The 26,739-nt window shown below is 46.3% G+C and overlaps 2 long non-coding RNA genes across 2 annotated transcripts in view; one reads left to right on the top strand and one right to left on the bottom strand.

Annotated features, from left to right (window-relative positions):
* LOC138481429 (uncharacterized) overlaps window positions 1-17,029 on the top strand; it is a 31,580-nt gene extending 14,551 nt beyond the window's left edge. The window contains exons 2-3 of the long non-coding RNA XR_011274241.1: window positions 13,519-13,674; window positions 16,245-17,029. This is a non-coding gene — a long non-coding RNA (uncharacterized lncRNA). The remainder of the gene's footprint in view (window positions 1-13,518; window positions 13,675-16,244) is intronic.
* LOC138481431 (uncharacterized) overlaps window positions 1-26,739 on the bottom strand; it is a 308,633-nt gene that overhangs the window by 136,767 nt on the left and 145,127 nt on the right. The gene's annotated exons all lie outside the window — the stretch shown is intronic.

Raw genomic sequence — 26,739 nt, 5'->3', positions numbered from 1 at the left:
GGGGGGCACAGCCACTATGGGCACGAACCAGGAGATTCTTGCTGCAATTGCCGATCTGAAAGTGGCCTCGGAGACCAAACTGGGACTGGCCATGACCGAATTGAAAGCGGCACTAGAGCTTAAAGTCGGGGCGGTGCAGGAGGAGGTGAATCGTCTCCGGCAAGATGTCAGATCACTGGCGGAACGCATGGGGAACCTAGAAAAAGAGGTGGCCCCGAACACAGCGAACTGCGCAATCCACAAATCGGAACTTCACGTCCGAGTGCAACGTGTGGGGAACCTGGAAAGTAGGGCGGAGGAGGCAGAAGGTCGCGCCCGAAGAAATAATATTCGTATCGTTGGATTGCCAGAAGGAGCTGAGGGACCCAACCCCACAGTGTACATTGAATCTATGCTGCTGCAGGAGATAACCGGGGGAGTGTTGTCCCAGGGGTTTGCTGTGGAAAGGGCGCATAGGGCCCTGATGAGGAGACTGCTGCCTGGGAACCCCCCTAGGCCGGTGATCGCCAAGATCCTGAATAATCGGGATTGCGAAAGAATTCTTGAACACTTTCGGAAAGGCGGAACAATACAAAAGGGGTCGGCAGACATAACCGCATACCCGGATTACACCTTGCAGATGCAGCGGAGACGCATGAACTTTGGGACTGTGAAACGAAGATTGCATGAAGCAGGCCACAGGTATATGCTGATCTACCCTGCAAAACTGAAGGTGTTCCATAAGAACAGAACATTGTTTTTCGAAACCCCGGAGGATGCTATGGGGTGGCTGGACATGCAGAGCTGCCCCCAAGAATCAGGTATCCAGACAGGAGAAGGAGTAGATAAATAACGGATGTCTGTGGCACCCAGAGTGTCACAGCCTAAGACAATGTCACTTGAATATAGTATAAGACATAGTGTTTGGGCGGGTGTTGCTAGGGCCATACAAGTATGCATGATCCGTTGGCACCGACAAACCTTGATAATAGCGCAGGAGCCTTACAGAGCCTGTCCTCATACCCCCACAACGAGAAGTTTAGCTAGGTCACCGGTAGTCTGGTGACACCCTGCCGTGTTCCTGGCCTCAGCATTCCGAGGCAGGACCAAACAAGGGGGGGCCTGAGGTCCAGGGATGGAGCTGGGCACTTGTTGGGCTTGGGAGGGGGGAGGGAAGGGGTTGTGTGCAGTGGTTCAAATTTTGTGTCATATCAGGCGGGAGGGGAAACTGGGAGGGGAAGTCGGATTCTTTATAAATGGCGTTCGGTAGCCTTAGAGTGGTCACCTGGAAAGTGAGGGGGCTTAATAGCTATCTGAAGCGTAACCAAGTAATGATGTACCTAAGAAGGATGAGGATTGACATAGTACTACTATAGGAAACCCACCTTACTAGGGAGGACCTGGAGGTGGTCAAGGGAAAGCGGAAAGGGAGCATCACGGGAGCTACATACTCAGCTTACGCAAGGGGAGTTATCATATGGGTGGCACCGCATGTACCATTTCAACTGATTCAGTCTATGGGGGGCCCCGGAAGGCAGAATGATAGTAGTGTGGGGGATGTTGGAAAACCGGGAAGTGAGCATTATAAACTTATACGCCCCTAACCAAGATACAGCGGCCTATTTTAGGACTTTATACAGCAAAATTAGCCCCCTATTGGGTGGCACGATCCTATGGGGAGGGGACTTTAACTGTACATTGAATCCTAAAGTGGACAGGTCAGATGGTAAACTAGACAAACCCACCCCGGCCGCAAAGGTGTTACAGGCCCTGCTGAGAGATTTTGGACTCGTAGACGTCTGGAGGCAGCTGCACCCGCCGGACAGGCAGTACTCACACTACGCGGCACCACATGACCTGCACACAAGGCTGGATTATGTGTTTGCTGCTGCTGAGTTAGTAAGGGAAATGGTGGGCGCAGAATATAAGGCCAGAGTGCTTTCGGACCACTCCCCCTTAGTCCTGGAGTGGCAACACCAACCCCCTAGAGCGGAAATCCCGACGTGGAAGCTCAGAGCTGAGGCCCTGCAGGACTCGGAATTCCAGGAGGACCTGAGGGAGGTGATCACTGAGTACTTCGATATTAATACCGGAAGCGTCCAATCTGTGGGAACCGTATGGAAGGCATTCAAAGTTGTGGTGCGGGGCGTAGCCATATCAAAATCCATAGGGCTCATAGAACGGGAGCTGCAAGAAACGGAGAGGGAGTTGGAAGACATAATGCGTAAGGGGGGCACCTCTCGGGAGGATGGAGCAAGGATGAGACTGCTACAACAAGCCAGCAGTGAGCACTGGGATAGATTATGCAAGTTGAGCTATAAGAAGTATGTCGAAAGGCAGCATGCGGGGGGAGACAAGCCGGGCAGATTGCTGGCCTGGTTATATAAAAACGCAACATCATAACCAGTGATCAGGGAAATTAGGGGGGACGTAGGCCAGATCTGGGATACCCAAAAGGGAGTAAATGAAGAGTTCCTTAGATACTATAAACGCCTTTATGAGGACGCAGGTGAAGTAAGGGACCAAGTGATCCAGGACACACTAGAAGACATAGGCTTGCCCACTCTAGACGATCTGGAACGAGCAGACCTGGACATCCCAATCACATCAGAAGAACTTGATACAGTTATCCAGCACCTGCCCACATGCAAAACTCTGGGGTCGGACGGGCTCCCCAGCGAATTCTACAAAACATACAAACAAGAGCTGCTACCCCCGCTGCTGGCCATGCTTAATGAGGCGTTTGAGCGTGGTGGGCTGCCAGAGTCCCTACGGGAGGCGGTGATCATCCCGCTCTTAAAACCAAGCAGGCCAAGCACAGACTGTGGGTCATATAGACCGCTATCAATGCTTAATCAGGACAGCAAGATCCTGACGGCAGTGCTGGCAAACAGGCTTAAGCGAGTCATCGGCAGCCTGATACACCCCGACCAAACAGGCTACGTCCCTGGTAGGAATATAACTGATAATCATAGGAGACTTCACCTTATAATTGACCACACAGAGAAGGACCCTGGCGAATTGGCAATCGTCTCACTGGATGCGGTCAAGGACTTGGACTCAGTGAGATGGCCTTGTTTGCTAGCGACTCTGAGAGAATATGGAATGGAGCCGGGGTACCTAAGGTGGGTTAAAATGTTATATAGCTCCCCAATCGCAAGGGTCAAAATGGGCGCTACAATCTCAGATAAATGGCAACTCAGCAGGGGCATTAGAGAGGGCTGTCCTTGGTCGCCTATGCTATATATCCTAGCATTGGAGGCATTGGCAATATGCCTCAGACAACAATATATGGGGAGATAGGGATCCACACTACGGGAGGCTCTCATCTCATATCATAGTATGCCGATGACATACTTTTATATCTGCGCTTCCAAGAGGAGAACCTACAATATGTCCTGGAGGTGATGGAACGATACGCTACACTCTCGGGCATAGCAGTGAACCGCAAGAAATCCAGCATGTTCCCCCTGGGAAGATACAGACATGCCCTACCGAGGAGCCTACCAGTATTGCCAATACCCTGGCAAACCGAGACGTTCCGATACCTGGGCATTGACATATACCATACGATAGGAGAAGAACACAAACACAACACGGAAAAGGCAGTTGCAGGCATTAAAAACAGCATGGGATTCTGATCCAGACTACCCCTGGCCATGATGGGGAGAGCAGCTCTGATTAAGATGGTAGTCCTGCCCAGACTGTTACACTTTTTTGTAAACATCCCGTATGTGATCCCAAAGCGCTTCTTTGGCAGGCTCCACAGCCTGTGCAGGGGTTTTATATGGTATAACTCCAGGAACAGGTGGCCCTCTGGAAATTACAAAACTCGTGTGATAGGGGCTGTATAAACCTGTCGAATTTTGAGTTATATTACTTGGCGGGACATCTGCAATATGTGGCCAGGTGGCTGTCTGAAGAAGAAACTGCTGAAACCAGGCTGTTATGTAAGGATCCTGCTCCCTACTTCCTCAGAGAGACAGTGTGGTTACCTAAAACAAAGGTACTAGGAATGGCGAGGCTGCTGGTGCTTGGATGGGAGGTGTGGCATAAAGCATGGCAGACGGTGGGATACCCAGCTCCGTTCTCCATGCAGGTGCCGCTAGTGGCGCTATGGGGGAGAGGACTCCCAAATGATGAAAGGGGTCTGCAGATACTGGGAACCGATGGGCCTGGCTACCCTTGGAGATATATGGCAGGAGGGGGCGGCATTGGACTTTCAGAGGCTAATAGAAGACATCAGGGTGCATAAGGGCCAATATATCACCTATTCTAGAATCATTAAACAAGTGCGAGAAAGATGGCCTGCGGCAGTGCTTGCGGAACAACCTTATGCTACCATCGAGACGATGTATGACATCTCGGAGGGTGGGCATAAAATATCCTGCTTATATGAGCTACTGGGGACCAGAGTGGGGAAGGAATTGCTCTAAATGAGGCGAGATCGGGAAGAAGAGGTGGGTGAACCCATGTCGGATGGGCAATGGGATAGAGCCCAAAGGTATCATAAGAAGGTGTCCCGAAACGCGAGGCTCCAGCAGATTCAATTATATGTCACTCATAGAGCATATTTGACCCCCAGTAAAATTGCCAGATTTGGTGGCCCGTTGACACAGAAATGCCCTAGGTGTGGGGAGGAGGAAGCTGGGATGCTACACATGTTTTGGGCTTGCCCGGAGGTGGAAAGGTTTTGGACAGAACTGAAGGTACGCTTGGCAGGAAAAGGGATTACGCTGGAGGTGGAGTCAGCTTTGGCATGTATGATTGGGGACTTTCCCAGACCACGTAACCTGAGGCACATTAGTAAGATGAAGGGCCTGGCCTACATCCTGGCCAAACGGAGAATTGCAATGTGCTGGAAAGCAGCCCATAGATCTGGAATAGATTTGTGGTGGGCTGACCTTATGAAGTGGGCAGAGGCAGAAACGGCTGCCTGGTACGAAGCGGTCAGCAGGGGGGGGAGGAGGTGGGACCCCTAATAGCATGAAGACAATTTGTGGCCTCAATGGCGGGCCCCTCCCCGGCCGAACATAGTGATGATGACACGGAAGAGATATTGGCAGTTGACACGCATGAAGATGAACAGGCTGATAACATTGACACAGGGGCTCGAGTTAAAGGGGTGGGAGGGTGGAGGACAGAAGAGTGCATTCTGTAATGTAACATTGTGAAACTTAAACACGGAAGTCCTAATTGTTTGTAATGTTTGGAGTGTTATAAAATAATAAAAATCCTGCCATTTGGGCTGACCTCCGCCCCAGGGGTTTTCACCAAGCTGATGGCGGTAGTGGCAGCGAGTCTCAGGAGAGGGGGGGTTTACATCTATTCTTACCTGGATGATTGGCTAAACAGGGCAAGTTCACCTGAACGAGCCCAGGAACATCTAACCATGACCTGTCACTTCCTTCACAAGCTGGGCTTCTCCCTCAATTACAAGAAGTTACATATGATTCCAAGCGAAAGATTCCAATTCATCGGAGCTGTCCTGGATACAACCTCAGGGAAAGCCTCGCCTCCCGAGGGGAGAGCTCACCACATTCTGCAGGTGGTAACAAGGTATCAAAATGCCCAACATCTGCCGGATTTCGATTTTCTAAGGTTGCTAGGCCTCATGGCATCCTGCATATTTCTGGGGCCAGAGGCCAAGTTGAGGATACAATCCCTTCAATGGGCCCTCAGGACACAATGGTCCCAATTTTCAGGAGAGATGTGAGATCTTCTTCAGGTCCCGGCCAGAGTGGCCCAAGATCTTCTATGGTGGGCTTGCAAGGAAAATATCCTCAAAGGAGAACATTTTTGGCAACCATGGCCGGAGATAACAGTAGTGACGGACGCCTCACTCACAGGGTGGGGAGCCCGTACCAACGATCTGACAATCAGCGGTCGTTGGTCTCCATCGGAGTCCAAACTACACATCAACCTTTTGGAGCTGAGGGCAATCATACTAGCGCTGAAGGCCTTCTGCCCTCTGTACGGGGAAAGAATGTCCTGATAATGACGGACAACACAGTGGCTATGTACTGCCTCAACAAAAGAGGAGGCGTAGGATCACTCTCACTATGCAGAGAGGCAATGCAGCTCTGGTTTTGGGCAATGCAAGAAGTAATCGCTCTATCGGCAGTTCACCTAGCCGGAGAGAAGAACACAGCGGCAGATGCTCTGAGCAGGCAGAGCACAGTCTCCCACAAGTGGGAACTAGCTCGGGAAGTCCTTCTAGAGATCTTCACCCTTTGGGGAAGCCCTCAAGTGGATCTGTTCGTGACCGAAACTAATCGGAAGTGCGAACAGTACTGCTCAAGGGAATTTCCCCCAAGAGGAGCTCTAGGGGATGCTTTCATAGTGGACTGGCTATTTCCACTCCTATATGCGTTCCCTCCAGTCCCTGTGATTCCTCAAGTAATCAGGAGGTTGAGAAAATTCAGGAAGACCATGATCCTAATTGCCCCGGATTGGGCCAGGAGAACGTGGTACCCAGACCTTCTGGACATGTCCATCTGCCCTCCATTTCGTCTTCCACAAAGAGAGGATCTCCTCTCGCAAAAGGAAGGTCAAGTCCTCCATCCAGAGGTCAAAGCTCGTAGCCTTCACGCATGGCTTCTGATAGGCTGAGGTATAATGATTGGGACCTTCCGGACGACGTTATGGAGCTTTGCTTCTGCCAGAAGGCCAGCAACAAAATCCTTGTACCGATGTTGTTGGAAGAAATTCAGTAACTGGTGCAGGGATAAGGATATGGATCCTTTTCAATGTAGCACTCCCATGGTGCTTTCTTTTCTTTTACATCTGGCCAACTTGGGGCTCCAAGTTGGCACTATTCAAGGATATTTAGCAGCGCTATCTATCTTCAAGTGCTCCTCCGAAGACGTTTCTTATTTTAAAATGCCTTTAGTTGTTCAATTTCTTAAAGGGCTAACAAATGTGTTCCCTCCAACACCCTTTCAAGTTCCTATATGGGACTTAAATTTAGTTTTAAAATTTGTTATGTGTGCCCCCTTTGAGCCTCTGCATTCTTGTCCTTTACGGCTCCTAACTTTTAAAACTGTTTTACTAGTGGCTTTAACATCAGCCTGCAGGGTGAGTGAGTTGCAGGCACTCTCTTGCAAGCCTCCTCACACCATTTTCCACAAGGATAAGGTCATAAACATTTTTTCTTTCCTAAAATAGTTTCAGATTTCCATCTTTCACAAAAGATCACTTTACCTTCCTTTTACCCTCCTGCGCACGCTAGTAAAGAGGAGGAAAGCGGAGGTTCCACAGACTGGCCCCTAAAAGGGCTCTCAGCTTCTATATCTCTGGACTAGAGAGATTTAGACAAACTGACTAGTTGTTTGTCGGTTACACTGGACATAAATTTGGCTTTGGAGTGTCCAAACAAACTTTATCCAGATGGATAATTCTGGCAATATCTGAGTGTTACAAATTGGCTGGGAAAGAGCCTCCAGAAGGACTAAAGACTCATTCAAGCATAGCAACTTCTACAGCTCTTCAGGGGCGTGTTCCGGTGCAGGACATTTGTGCGGCAGCCACCTGGTCATCCATGCACACCTTTGTAAAACATTACTCTTTAGACGCCACTTCTTACCAAGGAGGCCTTTTTGCAAAAGCCGTCCTTCATTTAGTACATAATTAAAAACTATGGTACTCCCTCCTCCAAATTAAAACTGCTGTGGGAGTCTATCTAAGATGAGGAATACGTGGGAGGACACAATACACCGAAGAACAAGTTACTTACCAACTTTAACGTACTTTCGACAGGATGTTCCTCCCACGTATTCTTCATCGAGCCTCCTAACCTACCCCTCTGTACAGTTTTTACGCTCTTTGCACTTGCTTCCTTAAGAGCCTGACATCCTTTGGTGCTTGATACAACTGATGCGACCATTAACACCGAAAAAACAGAACTGAGACCAACGGGCGTGGCTCAAGCCCTTTATACGATGGATGACGTCGACACTCAACGGCGGCCCTCGACAGACTACGACTCCGCGGCCTCGAGCACAGCGCCCTCTGGTGAAAATTTTCCAAAGAAGCAGCAAGGCTGGCAGACAATATCTAAGATGAGGAATACGTGGGAGGAACATCCAGTCGAAATAATGTTGCAGTTGGTAAGTAACTTGTTCTTCTCTATAAATCGTAACCAGTCAGTCATGACAGAGGGAACGTGGGATGCATTTAAAGCCGTGATGCAAGATGAACTTATAGAACTTAAAGTTCTGCGGGAGAAACAGGGGGCTAAGATAGAAATGGATCTGGAGACCCAAGTGTGGGATACCCAAATGGGTATAGCTAACCATAGAACGAAGGCCTTATCCAGTAAATGAATAAGGTTGAACAGTCAGCTGAATATATAGCGAACTCGGAGAGCAGAGAGATCTTTGCTTATTACTAGATAAATTATTGGCCCATCAGTTTAAGGGCCTAGAAGCAGCAAAGATGGTTCAGGGTTCAGTGAATATCACAGCATGATGGGTCATTAGCTACTGGTACAGAGGAAATAACCGAAACCTTTGCACAATTTTATGAAATATTATATGCGTCTAGCCACCCTGACTATCGGGGATAAAACGCTACTTGAAGGAAATATATATTTTCCATAAAAGAACAATGGAGGAACGGAAGAATCTGGAAAGGGTCAATAGTGAGAAGGAGGTTACCGAGGCGATAAGAGCGTTATCACTAAATAAAGCACCAGGCCCAGATGGCTTTCCAGCAATGTTTTACAAGAAATATGTGAGGCAGTTGGTCCCGATATTAAGGGAATTGTCTAATACGAAAGGGGTTAACAGCGCCATAACACTAACTATGTCGGAGGCGAAGGTGGCAGTTTTCGAAAAGCCTGGAAAAGACTTGACGCAATGCGGGTCATACAGACCCATAGCCCTATTAAATATTGACGCAAACCTGTATACCAACTTTCTGGCAGCAAGATTAGCGCAGCTTCTTCCTGATTTTATACATGCGGATCAGTAGGGTTTATACTGGGTAGACAGACTTCGGATAACATTAGGAGAGTCTTATCTATGGCCATTTGATTGAAAAAGTTAATATAAAAACAAATTCCTGCAGTGTTATTGTCTTTAGATGGCGAAAAGGTGTTTGATCATGTAGAATGGCCCTTTTATTTTCTACAATGGAACAAATGGGAATGGGGGCCAAGTTTATTCGGATGGTGCAGGCTAATTATCAAGCACCCACATTGCGGTTGGCAATTAATAATCAAGTTTTTCATACAATAGAGGTGGCGAGGGGCACCTGACAGGGGTGTCCGCTTTCACCTCTTTTATAGGCTATATACTTGGAACCATTATGGTTAGGTAGGATTGCTACCATTAAAATGGTTACCCTCCCGGGGCTACTTCATACATTTCAAGCTCTTCCAGTTAAGGTTCCTATGTCCTACTTTAGGGTGTTGAATAAAGTGGTTAGGAGATTTGTATGGCGAAATAAAACCCATAGACTTTGATGGTATTCAGAGAAAATGGGGGTGCAGGCCTATGGAATTTTGAAAAATACTATGAGGCTGCATAATTACGGGTACTCTAGGAATGGTTTACCGGGGACACTAAGAAGACGTGGGTAAAAATGGATCGGGCAGTGGCAGGGTCTTGCTGGATCGGAAATTGTGGCTCAATAGACAAGATAGGCCTATACATACACAGACCAGCCAGATACTAGCAGTGGTTTATTATATATGGGACCGTCTATTAGATAAAGGAGCTTTGTCTACACACCCATCACCATTTACCCTATTATTTGTGAACCCACAATTTCAGCCTGGGATGATACAGGGTGCATTTAAACAATGGTGGCAGCAGGCTGCATTGAGATGCACAATATGATGCAAAGAGGAAATATTTGTTTGTTTGAGGAGTGCAAACAGCTACTGGGTCTCTCGGAAACAGATAGGCTGGAGTATTATCAATTGAGACATTGGTTAGCCAGATCTAGTGGGAGAGAAGCAGCGGGAAGAGAGCTCACTACATTTGAAAATTGTGTTACTACACATTCAGGGAATAAACAAATGGTATCAAAACTCTATACAATACTGATACAAGAAGGAAAGGGACAGGTTGGGTACATGCATAGATGGGGGAAAACTCTTTGGGGATAGACTTACTGAGAAACTATTGGGAACATTAATGGAAATATATCCCCAAATTAATAAGGTCCATTCAGATAAGGGAAGCCTCGTATAGGATCATGTATCAATGGCATTATACCCCTGAAAAACTACACAAAATGTTCCCGACTTCCATGGAGGGATGTTGGCGAGGGAAGGGTGATTGGTGGCATATTTGGTGGAATTGTCAAAAATTTAAGAGGTTTTGGGAAGAGGTAGCAGATCAGATCAACACATTGGTTTCCCCGGTAGTAGGGTGGTCACCCAAGGAATTGATGTGTGGTTTATTTATCCCTGAAAATGTTCTCCCCTCCAAAATTCAAAGTAAAGTATTTATGTTAATAGCTGCATGGTTGGTCATCACAAGTGCCTGGAAACAGGAAAAGGCACCAGGGGTAAGAGAATGGTTACTCAAACTGTGGGGATTTATTGCTTTGAAATGGATGACATATCTTCAAAGTGAACAGGAGAAGTTTAGAAAAGAATGGGCATTTGTTTTAGACTTTCTCAATGGGGACTTTGTTCTACAATGGTGTCCACATAATATAAGGTTATTGAACATTAAGTAATCACGAATTTGTGTTGCCAAATTGAACTAGTGAAAAAGTAGGCTGCCTCTGCATGGGAGTGGGTGGGAGGTGGTAGAGGATGAGGGATAGTGGGAGTGGGAATAGTGGGTTTGGGAGGGCTAAAGATGTTCTTTTAGAAAAATGTTCATAAAAATATATTTTTTTTGGCAAAAAATGAATTGTTCTGCGAAGTACAATTAAATTAAATATAGCTATTTGCAGAAAATTAAATATAGCTATTTGCAGATCGATGCCGCACAGTACATATCGGCTGACAGAATGTAGCCTCAAAATTAATAGGAAACTGGGTATGTTTTGTAGGATGTTCTAATCGGGTGAAATTTAATTCAGGGGAACTCTCTGCCCGCCCAAAACCAGGCGCCCACAGTTTTCCTTTATTTAATGGGAGCACATTTTATCCGCGGGAGGATAGCTCCGGGGCAATGTGCTCGCCTTGGAAGCAAGACGACACGGAGCAACACAGGTTCGATCCCTGGGTCCGTGCTTAGAAACTTCTGGGTATTAAGCGTGTTATAAATTACCTATCATTTCAATTAAATTATTTTTATGAATCTGGGACCCCCAATTTAATAACATTGATTCCTTACAGCTTACCTCCCCTTTCGGGACAAGAAACATGCAGGGTTACACAGAAGGTATATTTATTAGCCAAATCGAAATAATTGAATCAATTTACAGACCAACAAGTTATAAATGCAGGAAATTCTAATACCAATGATGAAAAATGATCAACATGCTACACGTCTCAGTTTTCAAAGCTATAGAAACAGAGACTATTTTAACACACCAATCACCATAGGTATCGATACTTTCAATTCAAGCTGAGCGTGCATGCACCATATATTGAATGCATGAGAGTCCAGGAGGAATCTTTCACTTGTCAAAAACAACAGATTAGTTGAAAGTATCCCTGCCTATCCAATTATTGCTACTTATTCAAAATAGATACCACCGCCCCTTATTCAATAGACATGTCACAATTTCAGCAGCATTCTAAGAATTCAATTTTAACAGACTACAAGACTTTCCTGTATGTAAATGGCTTGTAGAAAGGAAAAATGTATGTTCAGCATGTGCATAGGCTATATTGTCTTCAGTGATGTTTCTTTTTAAAACATGTTTTAAATTATATGATTAATACAATCAACCTTTAATAAACATATTTCTTTTTAATTACTGGATAAAAGCATACTTCTCTTACTTTCAATAAGCATTTTAAACAGCGAGAGCATGGGTATCGAATAATCACCCTCTCCCTTTTATCTGGAACAACTTAGCTTTAACAAAAATATTCTGCTTGATGGTATACCCAGGAATTACTTCTGTTATATTCTTCTTTTAGTTATGCATACAGTGAGATGTTCATTTAACTCCCCGAGAATTCTTCCACACTAGACGTCTTCACAAAGTGAAAGAGTGAAGGGATCTCACTGTAGACAGGCCATGGGACCTAGTCTATAAAATATATTGTTATCCAGTAGCACATACACTTCTGAAATGTTCCCTAACTTCTCGACATGCACAATCAATTTATATATTCCCATCACTCGGTACTGAGAAATAACAGTGGCCAGGATTTAATCTAATTCCCTTTAAAGCATCACTCCACTCAGGATTGTTTACCCTTTATATTATACTGACATATGAATTTGTTTTTGGCTGTATCACAGACATGTGGCGGCCCTCTTAAGGACTGGTCCAGTTCCCCCCCATGCGACAGGTGGGTATCATAAAAAATACAATTAATAATTTGTGTAAATTCCACATTAAATGTTTTACATTTGTTTCTAAATATTTGCAAATTTGTGTTTATTAAGTAATAGCAAAAAGTAGACAGACAGACTTGACAAGACTCTCATCAATTGCTGAAAATCAATGGTCCTGTAGGTCGCTGCTCCGATTCGCTTATCGCTTAATGTACTTTGCACGCTGGAATAAACTGCAATGAGAATGGGTGTTGGTGTGCTGCTGTATACTGGGAATTTTGGCGCTCCTCCCCACCTGTCGCCTCACCCTGGCATGGTCCAGTTCATTGTGCTGCGTTGCGCTGCAAATATCTCAGAAACTGTATATCCTAGGGTCTTGAAACATGTTTTGGGAGCTCAGGTTTCGTTCCTCATGTCCAGACCGGTCCTTCTTCGACCACATTGATGTTTCAGCGATTTCAGGCAACCATCTCATGTGTGAAGGTGCTGAAATCAAGGGAAAAGTGTGGGGTGTGCAAATGTCATTAGCTAATCATGTCCGGGGGATCCTAACAGGTAACTATGCAAAATCTGGTGCAGATTGGTGAAACAGAGTGGTATTGTATAAGGAACAACGATTCGCCAAGTCCCAAACCCACAAATTCTGACTTTTGCTGAAATCCAGGGATAGGCGTCGGGTGTCCGGATGTCATGTAGCCAGTAATGTCTAGAAGGTCAAAACCGGTAACTATGCAAAATGTGGTACAGATTGGTGAAACAGTGTTGAATTGTATAAGACACAACGCTTGACCAAACCACAAACCCACAAGCAAATGTTTACTTTTGCTGAAAATCAGGGAAAGAGGTGGGGTGTCCAAATGTCATGTACCCAATAATGTCTGGAGGGTCCTAACAGGCAACTATGCAAAATGTATTGCAGATTGGTAAAACAGTGTGGAATTGTAAAAGGAACAACTCTTTCACCAAGCCACAAACCAACAAGCAAATTTGAACTTTTAAAAATATAGATCTTTCATTATGTTTTTATATCCACTAGACCTGTTCTCTTTTTTGTTTTACATATTGATCCCACTTTTTCAGGTGCATTTATTTTAATCATTCATGTGGGTTTGCCTCCCAGTTTTTGAGCAGCCAGGTGGCCATCAGTCAGCAAGATGGGATCAGCTCTCCTTCACAGCCTGTCTGCTATTCCTTCAACTGAAGAAGGCCTGGGACCTGAACTCCTACTAGACCTCACTTTCACGGTGCTGGTAATAATCCAAAATTGGTCCAGAAGGTGAGCAGTCTATTCCTTCTCCTTCCTGTTGTTATCAATTCTTTCTCTCCATTAGTCAATGAGTGAGCGAGTGAGTCTGTCAGTGTGTCTGTGTGAGTCAGTGTTGAATCTTATATAGAACAGTAACCCCAGATTTTTTTGATGTGTATACTTTCCCCAATCTAATTGGTCCTAGTATGTGATTGGATGGTGTTCCAAAAGTGACATTGCAGTGGACATACCCCTCCGCAGTAATTGGGCATATTGATGAAGAGGGCATCTGATGGGAGTACGTTTTACACCAAGTTTCCCTCCCATTTAATGTGATGTCATCTCAGGGATTTCTTGCATTAAATATTGTAACATTCTGAATTAGTAATTTCCACCCATGTGACCCCTTTACTATTCAGCTCACCAGATTTCTCTGGTGCAAAACTAGCAACGCAATTGTCATCAAAATATTGCAAATGGTTACCGAGTTACAGATTTTGGGTAATAGCTTACTTATACTTTCATGCCCACATTATTTTCCATTTCAAAGTAACAAGCTTGTCACTGTGGACACTACAATATGTGATTCACTGGTATGCACCATTTCTTTGTGACAAAATACAAATTTACCGATTTTGCATAATTAGAAACTCACACTAGAAATCGTTTTTTCATCACCAACTAGAGCATCTGAAGTTGAACGCTTATAAAAATAATTATTTTGCTGCACCATTCCATTTGGAAGATAACACCAGAAATATTAATTGAATGCTGTTTTTGTTGTATAGAAAATGACAGTCAATTGCAGAGAATCTGGTGCATTTGGTTATTTAGCTGTTAGTTCAGGGCTTGAAGTATATATGTACAACCCAGAGGCCTGATGGTGATATGGTCTTTTGAAGTTGAAAGTCCTCTGGGCTTATGACTTTTTTTCCTGCCCCTCTTGGACCAGTTCCCGGATCAGTTAGATTTTCATATAAACACTTTCTTTTTCAAGATATCAAGGTTCTTTTCCTCAGGAGACACCTGGGAGATGGAAATCTCAGATTAGGCAGTACAGATCTGCTGCTCAAGCTGAACACCCATTAGTTGTTCATTATCTTAAACCCACCATACACTGATGCAGTCCAATGTTGGGAAGGGGAATGCTCTTCCTGCACCTCCAGGCACTTTAGGATGAGGCAAGGGCTGCGACAGGCACTGTAAGAGACCACGGGGGAGGGAAGTGCCCTTAAGGCATCTGTATGATTACATTATTGCATGCTTTGTAGCACAACACATGCGAGAATAGCAGCCATCCTAGATATTAGTAGTCATATTCTAGCACAAAGTTTAAGCATAGCATGGCAGTCAGCACACCAGGCCTAGGCCGCGAACATGAGCAACGGAGTCGGTTGTATCCCACACACCAGTGAGAAAGGCCAGAGCTGTACAGCCCCATAAAACCCTTAATTGTCCTAAATTGTTGCCAAACTTCGCACCGTGGGTAGAATGTGCCCTGCAAGGCCACGGAAAGAGGGCTGTGCGTCTCTACAAAACACCCAAATGTCCTAGCCTAAAGACCCCTGAATTTCAAGGTACCAGCCAACCCCAGACCACTGACCATAAAACTGTTAGACCCCACATCAATCAAGGAAGATCAGAAAGCAAGGTTCACCTGCCTTCACTTTTGGGGCACTCAATTTGTGCTGCAAGGTGCAGGGAGTGATGAATTTATAGCCCAAAGTAAGGGTGGGAGACCTTGGAAAAGTGCTGCCCTGCCTGGGAGCGAGTGAAGTGTGTGAGTTAGTGTGACCTCAGCTTTCCCTGGGAACGTCTGCTCATACCAGGTACTTCGTTACAGAGATAAAGATGTATTGTTTAGTTTGCACATATGTGCCAATTACTCAGCTTCGCCCTGATGACGGATGTAGCATCGCCCACGTGAAGTAAGATGGATGGACGGGGCTGGGACCAATGGCCTGGCATCCCCTATGGACCAGGCCAGCCAGGTATAGGGTCTTACCAACCAGCCACACAGGATTTTACTGTATGTAATGACATCACCGATGAAAACCTGTATCCTCATAAGGTTCTGATCATGCAGATTCTGGTAGAACATTCTGTATCAGCAGAGTTCTTTGTTGGTGCATATATTTTTGTGGAAATCAACCTTGTTATCCTTGCAAGAGGTGTATTCGGCCTTTTCCCCTAGCTGGTTGTATTTTCTCTGGTGTGAGCGTCTGGGGGACATTGCTACATTTGGTGACCCCGATGTGATCCCAGTGACCCCCTGCAACGACAAAGGCTTCCAGAGTGCTTCTCTGAAGGGGCTGCGCCACCTACAGCAAACAGTCGGAATTGCGCAAGCTGCAGCGGTGTGCAGGAGCCATTTTCACAGAATTCCTGTCTGCTCTTTGGAGCGGGTTGCGGCTCCTGGGAGAGTGCAGGCCGTTATTGGGGCCCCATGATGGAAGAGCTTGGGTGAACACACAGATGTGAATACACCTCTTGCGAGGGATAACCACAAGGGGTATGGTTGAGGGAGTGTTGTGTTTGAGTGGAGGACTAGTCTGTTGTCACGTGGCGAGATTGATTTTATTATTACTATTATTTTTCAGTATGGCAAGAGGAAAAACAGGAGTACAGGGATCCTTGCCGATTGAGTGAAGATGATGACGCCATGCATTTTGTGACAAGGAGATAAAGGAAAACATTAGGAGCTCCATATAATTACCATACTCAGAGGAAGTAGTGGTTGTTACTTTGGCTTGTTATTTTAGTTTGTTGTTTTAGTGTATTGCGATTTATTGTATGATAGGCGGAGGCCAGAGGTGGGCCAGTGTTAATAAATAGTTTTTAGAGCGTGGAATGTGGTACTGTGTGTGTGCGTGTTGTGAGAAACCTGAGTGTATTCTTCCAGATAGAGCCCAGGAATCCCTTATCCAGGTGGCTAGGATAAGGCCATCGCTGTTGGAACCAGTTCCTGGGGGTGGACCAGTGGAGGCGGATCACCTTGGTGATGGGGACCAGGGTTATGCTAGGGGGAATATCCAAGGTGAGGTGCTGCATTATACAAATGAGGAAGGTGAGGGGGACGAAGTCCCTGATGTTTTCCTTGGTTTTTCCACCTCTACCTCCCTTCTACCTAAAGAACCTCCCTTAACAAAATCCAATCACCCCTACACCTCTGGTAAACCAACTAGGAGCCCAAACCCTGATACAGCCTTTCTCAGAATCCCTGTTTTCCTATATCCTACCCGAATACTCCCAGTCATTTTTCTTCCCATCCCTCTGATTATTCTTTTCTGCATTTCCAACCCGCTCAGATAAAATACCACCGTTCCCACAATCCCCATTGTTTATTTTATGAGAAAAGTCCTGATCATTCCCATTCACTTCACAAACCCTAGCAATCACCCCCTTCCAAAGTCATCAACCCTCCTGACATGAGGGTTGTAATTCCCTATAACACTGTTTTACCTCATGAAAGACAATCCACTTCTAATAAAACTGTTTACCTGACATGTCCTGATACAAGGGATACGCAAAGTCAGGAAATTGAAATAAATCACACACACCTGATGCCCTTTTCCCCACAGGAATGAAAGGTGGAGCAAGAAAGCACAGTACGAGCAAGACAGACCGCACAACGCGATAACTATTGAAAGTGAGAGGTCCCCAATTTGCACTTAAACACTCCCAATAAGAGTCAAATAGGACACATCCCCGAAGGGAATAAGACCAAAACCAAGTGTTTGTGATATCAAAAATCGTTTATCTAAAATAGGGTAAGCAAACGCAACTTTGCTAACTCAGAGAGTGCTCTGCAGAAAACATGTTACATTCAGTTTTTAAAGCATAATTTCGTCATCAGTGATGCGGAGCCCTAGGGGGCACATCAAAAATGGGGATTGGTTGCTAAGGACTGGCGCCTATGGCCTCCATAGGTTCATGGCTCGGTGAGTGGCGGAGGCTCATGTGATGCTGTGATGACACTTCTTGGGTCAATCGGTCAGCTGGGCTCATCGGGCTGGTATGCAGGTCCAGACAGTTCTCAAAGTGATACATGTCGAGTTTTCTAACAATTTCTATCATTTGCCCTTGTGGCCACACATACTCATTCATCTATCAACTACAAAAAATCATGTTCTGCAAATCTACAAAACCATTAATCTAGCATCAAAAGAGAGTAAAATGTATAGTTTAGATTATTTATTCCAGGTTAGAGGTTAAGGGTACTTTGACGCGTCTGGTGTTAGATATTATTAGTGATCGGGTCAACAATAAGTTATTGTGCTCTCAGACATATTTACTCAGAGGTCCATAGGTTAGAATAACAGATTCACTTGGAATGATCATCTGGCACATCAAATGGGGACACAGGAATGGAGTGTTCATCACAAACGGACACAAGGTCATGAGCTGCATATATCATAGTGGTAATGGGTTTTACTACGAGATAAGGGTCAGTTTATCCAAACATCATTGTATAGCCCATTTGGGTCATCTTGGCATGGTGGGCTGAGGAGAGGGGAATTGGGCCCATATAAGATGCAGCCCCATGTTGCACGAAGAAACAGGATTCTTTACTTATAGGCTTTGACACACATTCAGTACAGTGAGATTATACCATCCATGGCATGTGAATACTTGGTTATTATTAAACACTTTGAGGCATGTGGTTACTTTAAACTAAAATGAGGTAGCTTGTGCTTACATGTGCAGTTTTATATTTGCCTGTACATTCTACTATTATAATCTAGTTCTATCGCATTTCTAATATATACATCATACTATTCTATTACATTTCATACTCATAGATATGGATCTTGGTGGCAATACACCATTATACATGTCTTGTGCAGCAAAACAATATGCTGTCATTTACTACAATTCTCTTAACACTCCATATTCAAGAAAGTGGTTCATGAGCAACCCATTCTTAAATGCGCAGGTTTAGAAGGGAATGTGCTATCACATATTGAGGCGTGAGCAAGCATTACACAGTCGAGGGTCGCTATCAATTATTCAGGCACGTTCAAAGAGTACGGAGGTGGTACTCTTTATGGCCGGGATCTGCATTTTGGGGGCAGGTTTATAGAGACAAATGACTTTCTGCAGGCAGGCCTTGAGCTATGCCATGGCCGGGTCAGTGAGGTAAGACGGAAGACAGAAGATACAGTGTGAAGTTTGTTTCATTTGCGCGGCCAGTCTCCCATGAGAACCGGACGGCTACAGGGGTGACAGAGGGGAGGAGATGGGGGGAGTAGCTTGCCCTCTGTGCGCGTCTCAAGGGGAGAGCTGCAGGCCTGTGTTCTAGTTTCATGGCTGGGCCTGCCATAGTATGAGAACAAAATGGAGTCGGTGGGCACACAAAATGGAGTCTTGTTAGGTTCTAATCTGGGCTGTCCTCAGGGGTCACAGTTCTCTGGGGTATTCCCGCGTGGGTGTTCCGGGCCGGGGCCCTGAGCCCAAAGCAGCCGCACCAGAACTCACCCAGGAAGTGTGTGTTGGCTCGGAATGGATGGGTGGATCCGGGACCTCCTCCTCCCCCACACTATCCAGGCATTGTAAGTTAAAGAGGAGGAGAAAGGCGGCGAATATTGAAAGGCTGACAAGGAGAGACATGACCCGCGAAACCTCTGCAGAGGGAATCGTAAGACCGAGGACAATGGCCCAAGTGTGCTGCAACAGATGTCGACGGTACACAGAGCGTGTTGACTCTGATAAGCGGGAGCGAGGGAAATTCCTGCTACCGTGGTACGACCTTGACTTCAGTTACGAGGAAAGCCAAGCGATTCATCACAGCTGGTGAGTCGAGGGGAGAACCGATAAGAGCCGGGGTGTGCGGAAGGAAAGTCGCAAAGTGGCAAATTGAACCAAGTTCAAAGAACTGTAAAAGTGTTAAGGGGTGACCAACTGCAGAGGGAACCGGCACCACGTTGGTGCTAACTTGAGAGACTCTGGTAGATCCCTGTCTGAGTGAAACTAGAGATACCAGAAGGCCGTAGGAGAGCCGTCAAGTTAGGTGAAAGTGGTCATACAGGCGGTCAAGCACAATCCCCATACAGTCGAAAGCCTTTGCCCTAAGAACTGTAGAGAAAATACGGGAAGTGGATCCCGCAATCATTGAAAGCAAAGTGAATGTGTATTTGGCAAGAGTGAACCCGACCGAGGGATGCTGATAAAGAGGGGAAAAGTCTATGGCCTCGAGAAACGGTGTGTTGACAAACGTGAACCCGTTATAGGGATGTCCAATATGCACTGTTTGATAAGACATTGAGAGGCAGAGGGAAGCAAATTCTGCTAAAGTAAAAAGAAAGCCATAGTGAACCCGGTGGAGGGAGGCTGAAGGCAAAGGGAGGTCTGCACCCAGAAGAGGGAGACCCAGGGGTGAAGCCATCACCTGAGAAATACGTAAAAACCTGTTAAGCCCTCGGAAACCAGGAAACACGACCACCGAAGGCCCTGATACTGAGAAGAACTGTTTTGAAGATCTAAGCCCAGAAGAGCGAGATGCAGGGGATGAAAAAGCAAGCACCCAACAACACAAGGAAGAAGGGAATGCGCCCGGAAGAGGGGAACCAAGGGGTGAACCCATCACCCAGCGAACATCGGAAACTGAACTTCATTTGTTTGTTGAAGAAACGTTTGTTTTGTTAGTGAAAATACGTCAGGCCCTCGAAAGCAAAAGACTTTCAAGAGGCATGAGACTTGGCCATCGCGACCCTGACATCTGCAAGCGGCACTGTCATCTCGTCCTGGGGAAGCTCGACAGTGTACTGTGCTCCAAGATCCTACCTTACCCTGTGCTCAAAACGTGGGGAAGGGAGACCCGGACTACTGCATCCTGACATATTATTTGAGAACACTTCTTTCTTTTCTTAAACTATCCCACACCCTTTTTGTATTAGTTGTAAGGTTTGACAATAGGTTTCTTAGTATAGACCCTTTTTATTTGACACAGCGCCACTAGGACTGCCTTATTTTCATTTGATGGTCAACGCTTGCTCCAATCTTAGATTAAGATTTAGATTAGGCGTTTTTCCAACCGGCATGCAATTTAATAAACACCCTTGAACTGTGGTCACTTGTGTCTGTCTTTACTGTTGCCACCGTGAGTTCCTTACAGTGTGGAAAGGAGGAGGAAGGTGAGGACGGTGGACTGGTAGCGACTGGGGTGTGTGCATAGTGCGTAATTATAAACGTTATATTTTGAGCGTCCAAAATGTAAAGATGGGTGGGGGGACGCCCTTGGAGTATACGTATAGTGCATTACCACTGTGCAGGGACAAGATCAAAAAATGTCATAAACAGTGGGAGGTGAAGACACAAGGGGGATGCCTCACTCCTGGCCAAAGCAGGGCACCCACAATAGAGGGATATTGGATCACATGAGTACATTCCTAGCTGCTAAATATAAGGGTAAACAACTGCAAAAAAGAAGAGATATTGGATTTATGGACGATGATAGAGGATGTGGAGGATCCTGATAGGGGCGGGGGGCGGAATATCGTAAGGGGCTGCCCTTGATACAATGGCAGTGGTGGTACATGTGAATGGGGCTGCACCCCCACAGTCAGGGCTTTATCCATCACTTGCCCAGCCACGGGGTGCACAAACCCGACATATGTGCCCGCCCTAGTAACTGCTCCACCACCCTATAAACCGACATCAATTGCATATCCTGCCCCAAGACAGTAAGGTCCTAGAAGAAGCATTGGAAGCAACTAGGGTAGAACTGACTTGGTTTAGAGCATCTAAATAGAGAGCAGGAAAGAAGGGGAGTGAGTTGGATGAATGGAGAGAAGGAGACATTTTCTTTCGGCTAGATAGTACAGCCATAAAAGATGTGCACATCGAGACGGAAGGGAGGCGGTAAGGGGTGAGCGGAAAGTACAGGGTACGGAACAGGAATTTCTAACAGGAACAGACTGGGTGCTGCTGGATGATGTATGGGCCACAGTTGACGAGGTTGAGGATGATTAAGTGGACGAGCAGCAGGCACCAGAGGTTAGGCTATGGTTCAAGAGTTTGTGGGATGCACGATTAAGGAATAGATACGGACGAGTGGCACTAGAAAGGAAAAAAGGAAGTGCAGGATGAAAGGAAGGGAAGAGTATGGGCACCCAGATGCCGTTGTTACACAGAGGACTAGGAAGAACATATTACGTGCTTGGGGCACACATGGATACTTCTGGGGGAGAGAAATGGATTTATGCATTCGAAAAACAGACAGCAGGGATTCCCTTGGCAATGGGAGATATGAAGAGCTTACTAGTTGCAATTGTGGGGGATCAAGCAGGAGAGGTGTGGATGAAAGCATGGTACCCAGGAGAAAAATTGGACAATGACTCACATGATGGCGTGCCCTTCAATATTCTCCTTAAACAGGATTGGGATGCGCTGCGCTGAATGTAAGCCGACACTCCAGATCTGCAGTCTATCATGCAGTTTACTATGGGGGATGATGAAGACCCTGTGTAATACATTATTAAGGTTCAGGAGATGTGGCAGGCGGAGATGGGGGACCAGTGCGACAGATCAGTTCCTTTTTTATTTCGCATTTAAAAGGGGTTTACCAAAGGAAGTGCAGAAGGCGCTCGACAAAAGAGCGGGCATTGAATTGAAGGGGTGGGCTCAGATTTAAACAATAATAATACACGTCTTTGAGAGGATAAAAGAGCATGAGAAGGAAGCAGCACAAAGGCTGCAGGCTGAGCAAGTGAAACTAGTACAGAAAAAGCAAAAATAGCAGTAGAAGGTGCAGTACCCTCAAACACGCACACAGAGGTGGCAGAGCAAACATCAGCACCCCGAAGGTGAGAATAGCAGTGTTTTGGCCAGGAGGAGAACAAGGACAGTTGGGAGGTGCACCTCAGTATCCCTTCCTGAGTGGCAGCAAGGAAGTCAGCACCACAGGAGTGGTGGGTTCAGAGGGGAAACAGGTGCATTTGGCGGTATGGGACCTCGGAAAGCAGGCATCCGTCCTTTGCAATGTTGGAGATGTGGAAAGTGGGGCCATTGTGCAAGAGAATGCAGGAGCAGGCAATGGGTGGGTTACAACCCAGATAGTAACAACTACCATCCACCGCCCCAACCACAGGTACAAACACATAGGGTGACCTCCATTCCCTATCAAATACATCAGACCTATACTCAATGACCCCCATGGCTACTAGGGGCACAAGGATAGAACCTGCACATGACGCTACCACCAATGCCCCAACAGAATGCCATGTAAGGGAGTAGCATGCCAACAGCCAACACAGTGCCGAACGGCACCGGCATACCCTACAGAGGGGTGAGCATGATGGGGACCAACCCTTTCAAGTTCCCAGGTACTAACACATACCCTGATTAGGACAGCCCACCGAGAACTCTTGCGTGCCCAGTCCTGACCATTACCGTCCACTCTGATGATTAACCCTTGGTGGGCGCTGAGATAGGTAACAAGCAATTCATCTTCATTGTTGACCCAGGTGCCACTAAATCATGCATCAGTGAGGGAGGCTTCCCACTATCAGGTGAAACTCTTGACACGCAGGGCTTCTCTGGGACTGTCGCTGTGGTTCCCTATATAAAAGAACTTGACATTAAAAAAGTAGGCAAAGTGGTGCGTGCACCTTTGTTGTATTCTGAGAGTTCCCCCATAAATGGGCTCACACGGGGCCTGCTAAGCAAGTTGAACATGACTGTTTCCTTCACAGTGGGGTATTGGGTGCCACACCAGGCATGTGGATTATAAGAGCTATGATTATCATCCACACATGGGGGAGAGGCCGTAGTTCACCGTATTCCTATGACCCCAGAAATGTCTGTGTACAGCAGAGCTGTGTTTCATGAGGCTGAGTCCCAAATTGTGAAGACTTGCTGGTGGGTGCACTCCAACTTCATTTTCCAGCCTGTGGTAACCCCTAAATTGGGAACAGGAACAATACTGTCTTTGGATCTGCAGGACCTTGTAGTGCCAGCGAATAGAATTGTTGTCATAGGGACTGATTCAGAAGGGTGCAAATGGCACAAAGTGTTATGCATTGACCCAAAAGTGCCTCTTAAATCAGTTACTGACATAGATTTGTTTGAGGACAGACCAGAAGATGGCGAGATTGTCCTGGCAATTTCCATCCCTTTTGAGATTATGGTACAATATTGAGGGCTCTTGTGGCACAAACCCCTTTCACTGACACAGACTTCGAGCAGGTCTCTGAAAGACTATGGATGACAAATGCACACGACGTAGGGCTCTTACAAGGAGTGACCACAGTACAAATAACACTGAAGCCAGGCGCTGTGCTGCCCCAAGTGAAACTATACCCTTTATCAAGAGGATGAGGAGGGCATACAAGACACTATCGTTGCTCTACTAAACCAAGGGATAATTGTACCATCCACCTCCCCATGCAACACACCAATCTATCGGATAAAGAAAGGAAAAGGGGGGAGCTGGATGATGATCCAGGATTTGCGTGCCCTTAATGACATTGTACAGGCAGAATCTCCAGTAGTTTCTAATCCTGCGACAATACTTTGCAACATCCGTTGTCTGCTGATGCCATACCTAAAAGTGTAAGGGGTAAGGTATGTGGTGAATAAGTTGCAAGAAACAGCAACAGGCTGCATGGCTAGAGGGCTACTGGGGTTCGGAGACAACGTGCTGGCGTGAGTGAAAACCGCATCTGCATAATTCTGGAACTAACACATCGCAAAGCTTACATGGATTGACACAATGGAGAAACCAGTAAAAGTAAAAAAGGAAGAGAGTTACAAACTTTCATTTTTATAATAAAGGAATGGTCTTCGTAGGGGCTAATCAAAAGTGCAATAAGACATTGTTCATACCAGATCTCAAAAAAGGCACTGCTGCAGCAATAGACTATTATTGGGTGTGCAGACAGCAAGCATTCTTGCACCTCACGCCATCATGGAGGGGCTACTGCTCGCTGGTCACTTTGCACTCAGCACTGCTCTTAATCCCTGAAAATCATCTCACAGTTGGATCAAAGAACTGGCTTACTCGGACACCGAGTGCAACGACAGGGGAGCCTGTTGTTGGCGAGCCTACCAGAATCTCGACACAGCCCCCCATCTTTTGTATCCTGCCTGAAGAAAAGAAAAGCACAAGATACTGCACAGAAAAAGATTGCATTACCTATCTCAACACTCCTCTGACCTAATGAAAGACTCCTCTGACCAGTTGAAAGAGATCCCAGGTGAATATAGATTGTTTCGCAAAGAAGAACCTTTTTTCGCATCCCTCCTACTACTTGGGATCCAGACAGCCGCAAATGTCAAGTGGCTCCAGATCGTGCGATGGGAGCTCAATATGGGAGCTCATACAGCTGGCGATTGACACAGAACAAGGACTAAATGCAATTAAAGGAGAAATGCGTGCCATAAGAATGATGGCCGTCCAAAATAGATATGTGCTCGACATACTAACGGCAATGGAAGGAGGGGTTTGCTGCAAAATCAGAGATTCCTGTTGCACATTTGTGCCTTCAAACGACACTTGCTACGGGTCTCTGACGCTAATAATAGGATCACTGCACACCCTTGGCTCACACATGCAAAGTGAAGCAGGCATAAAAAGCAATGACTGGTTTGAGAACATTTTTGCCTGGGCACCATCCTGGATGGGGGCTATCGTGAAGATGCTGGTGCCCGTACTAGTGCTCGTTTTGGTCCATTTTTTGCGCCTGCCAAGTGGGACGCTGATGTTGTGCCAAAGCAGTGCCTAACAGCGCCATGGTGATGGTTTCAATTGTGGTTTCTAATGCACCTTGCGGTACAAAAGACAGTGCTATCCAAACAGATGACCCAAACAAGCCACGCATGGTGCGGATAGAGCAGCGCTTGCACCCTCCCAGCGCCACTACTACACCCCCACCTGACCCTCAGCACTATGTTGAACATCGGGTTGATTTAGCAGTAGTTGTGGACTGTATATAAATGACTTGCACACCAAGGCGTATGCCCAATCTGGCCAAAGTTTACGCCACGTATGCAGAGCATGGGTACCCAGGAAGGGAACGCCATCATACTTGGAGGCTGTCAGCTTGGAAAATGAACAAAGAGCGAAAGAGGAATGGAACGGGTAGATTGGGAATTCATTAATGTACAATTAACGAAAGGGGGGAATGATGGTAAGGGGACACGCTCTTTCCGCACCCCCAGGTGCTTTAGGATGGGGCAAAGGCTGCCACAGGCACTGTAAGAGACCAGGGGTTAGGGGGTGCCCTTGAGGCTTCTGTAAGATTACATTATTGCATGCTTTGTAGGCACAACACATATGCGAGAATAGCAGCCATCTTAGATATTAGCCATATTTTGGCATGTAGCGCAGCAGTCGGCACACCAGGCCTAGGCCGCGAACATGAGCAAGGGAATAGGTTGTATCCCACACACTGATGAGAAATGCCAGAGCTGCATAAAACCCTTCATTGTCCTAAAATGTTGGCAGCCTTCGCACCCTGGGAAGAATGTGCCCTGCAAGGCCACGGGAGGAGGGCTGTGCGTCTCTACAAAACACAATCCCACGAGAAGGAGGGCACGAGCCTCTGACCCCCACCAGTCCCAATTATAAGTTAGAGCACCCAAATATCCTTTCCTAAAAACCCCTTAATTCCAAGGTGCCAGCTAACCCCAGACCACTGATCATAAAACGGTTAGACCCCTGATCAATCAAGGAAGACCAGAAAGCAAGGTTTCCTTGCCTTCACTTTTGGGGCAAGTGATTTGTGCTGCGAGGTGCAGGAATGGATGACATTATAGCCCAAAGCAAGGGTGGGAGACCTTGGAGAAGTGTAATCCTGCCTGGGAGCAAGTAAAGTGTGTGAGTTGGTGTTACCTCAGATTTCCGCCTGAGCCCCTGTCTGCTCTTACCAGGTGCTTTGTTACAGAGATAAAGATGTATTGTTTAGTTTCTGAATATTTGCCAATTACTCAGCTTCGCCCTGATGACGAATGAAGAATTGTCCATGTGAAGGAAGATGAACAGACGGGGCTGGGACCAATTGCCTGGGATCCCCTATGGAGCATGCTGCCCATGTATAGGATCTTACAGCCAGCCACTTGGGTTTTTACTGGATGTAATGACGTCACTGATGACGA

The sequence above is a fragment of the Ambystoma mexicanum genome, chromosome 5p, assembly GCF_040938575.1.
Source record: "Ambystoma mexicanum isolate Mex_15411 chromosome 5p, UKY_AmexF1_1, whole genome shotgun sequence".
Classification (NCBI taxonomy): domain Eukaryota; kingdom Metazoa; phylum Chordata; class Amphibia; order Caudata; family Ambystomatidae; genus Ambystoma; species Ambystoma mexicanum.
Note: the sequence above shows the minus strand (reverse complement) of the source record. Positions and strands in the feature narration are given on the sequence as shown.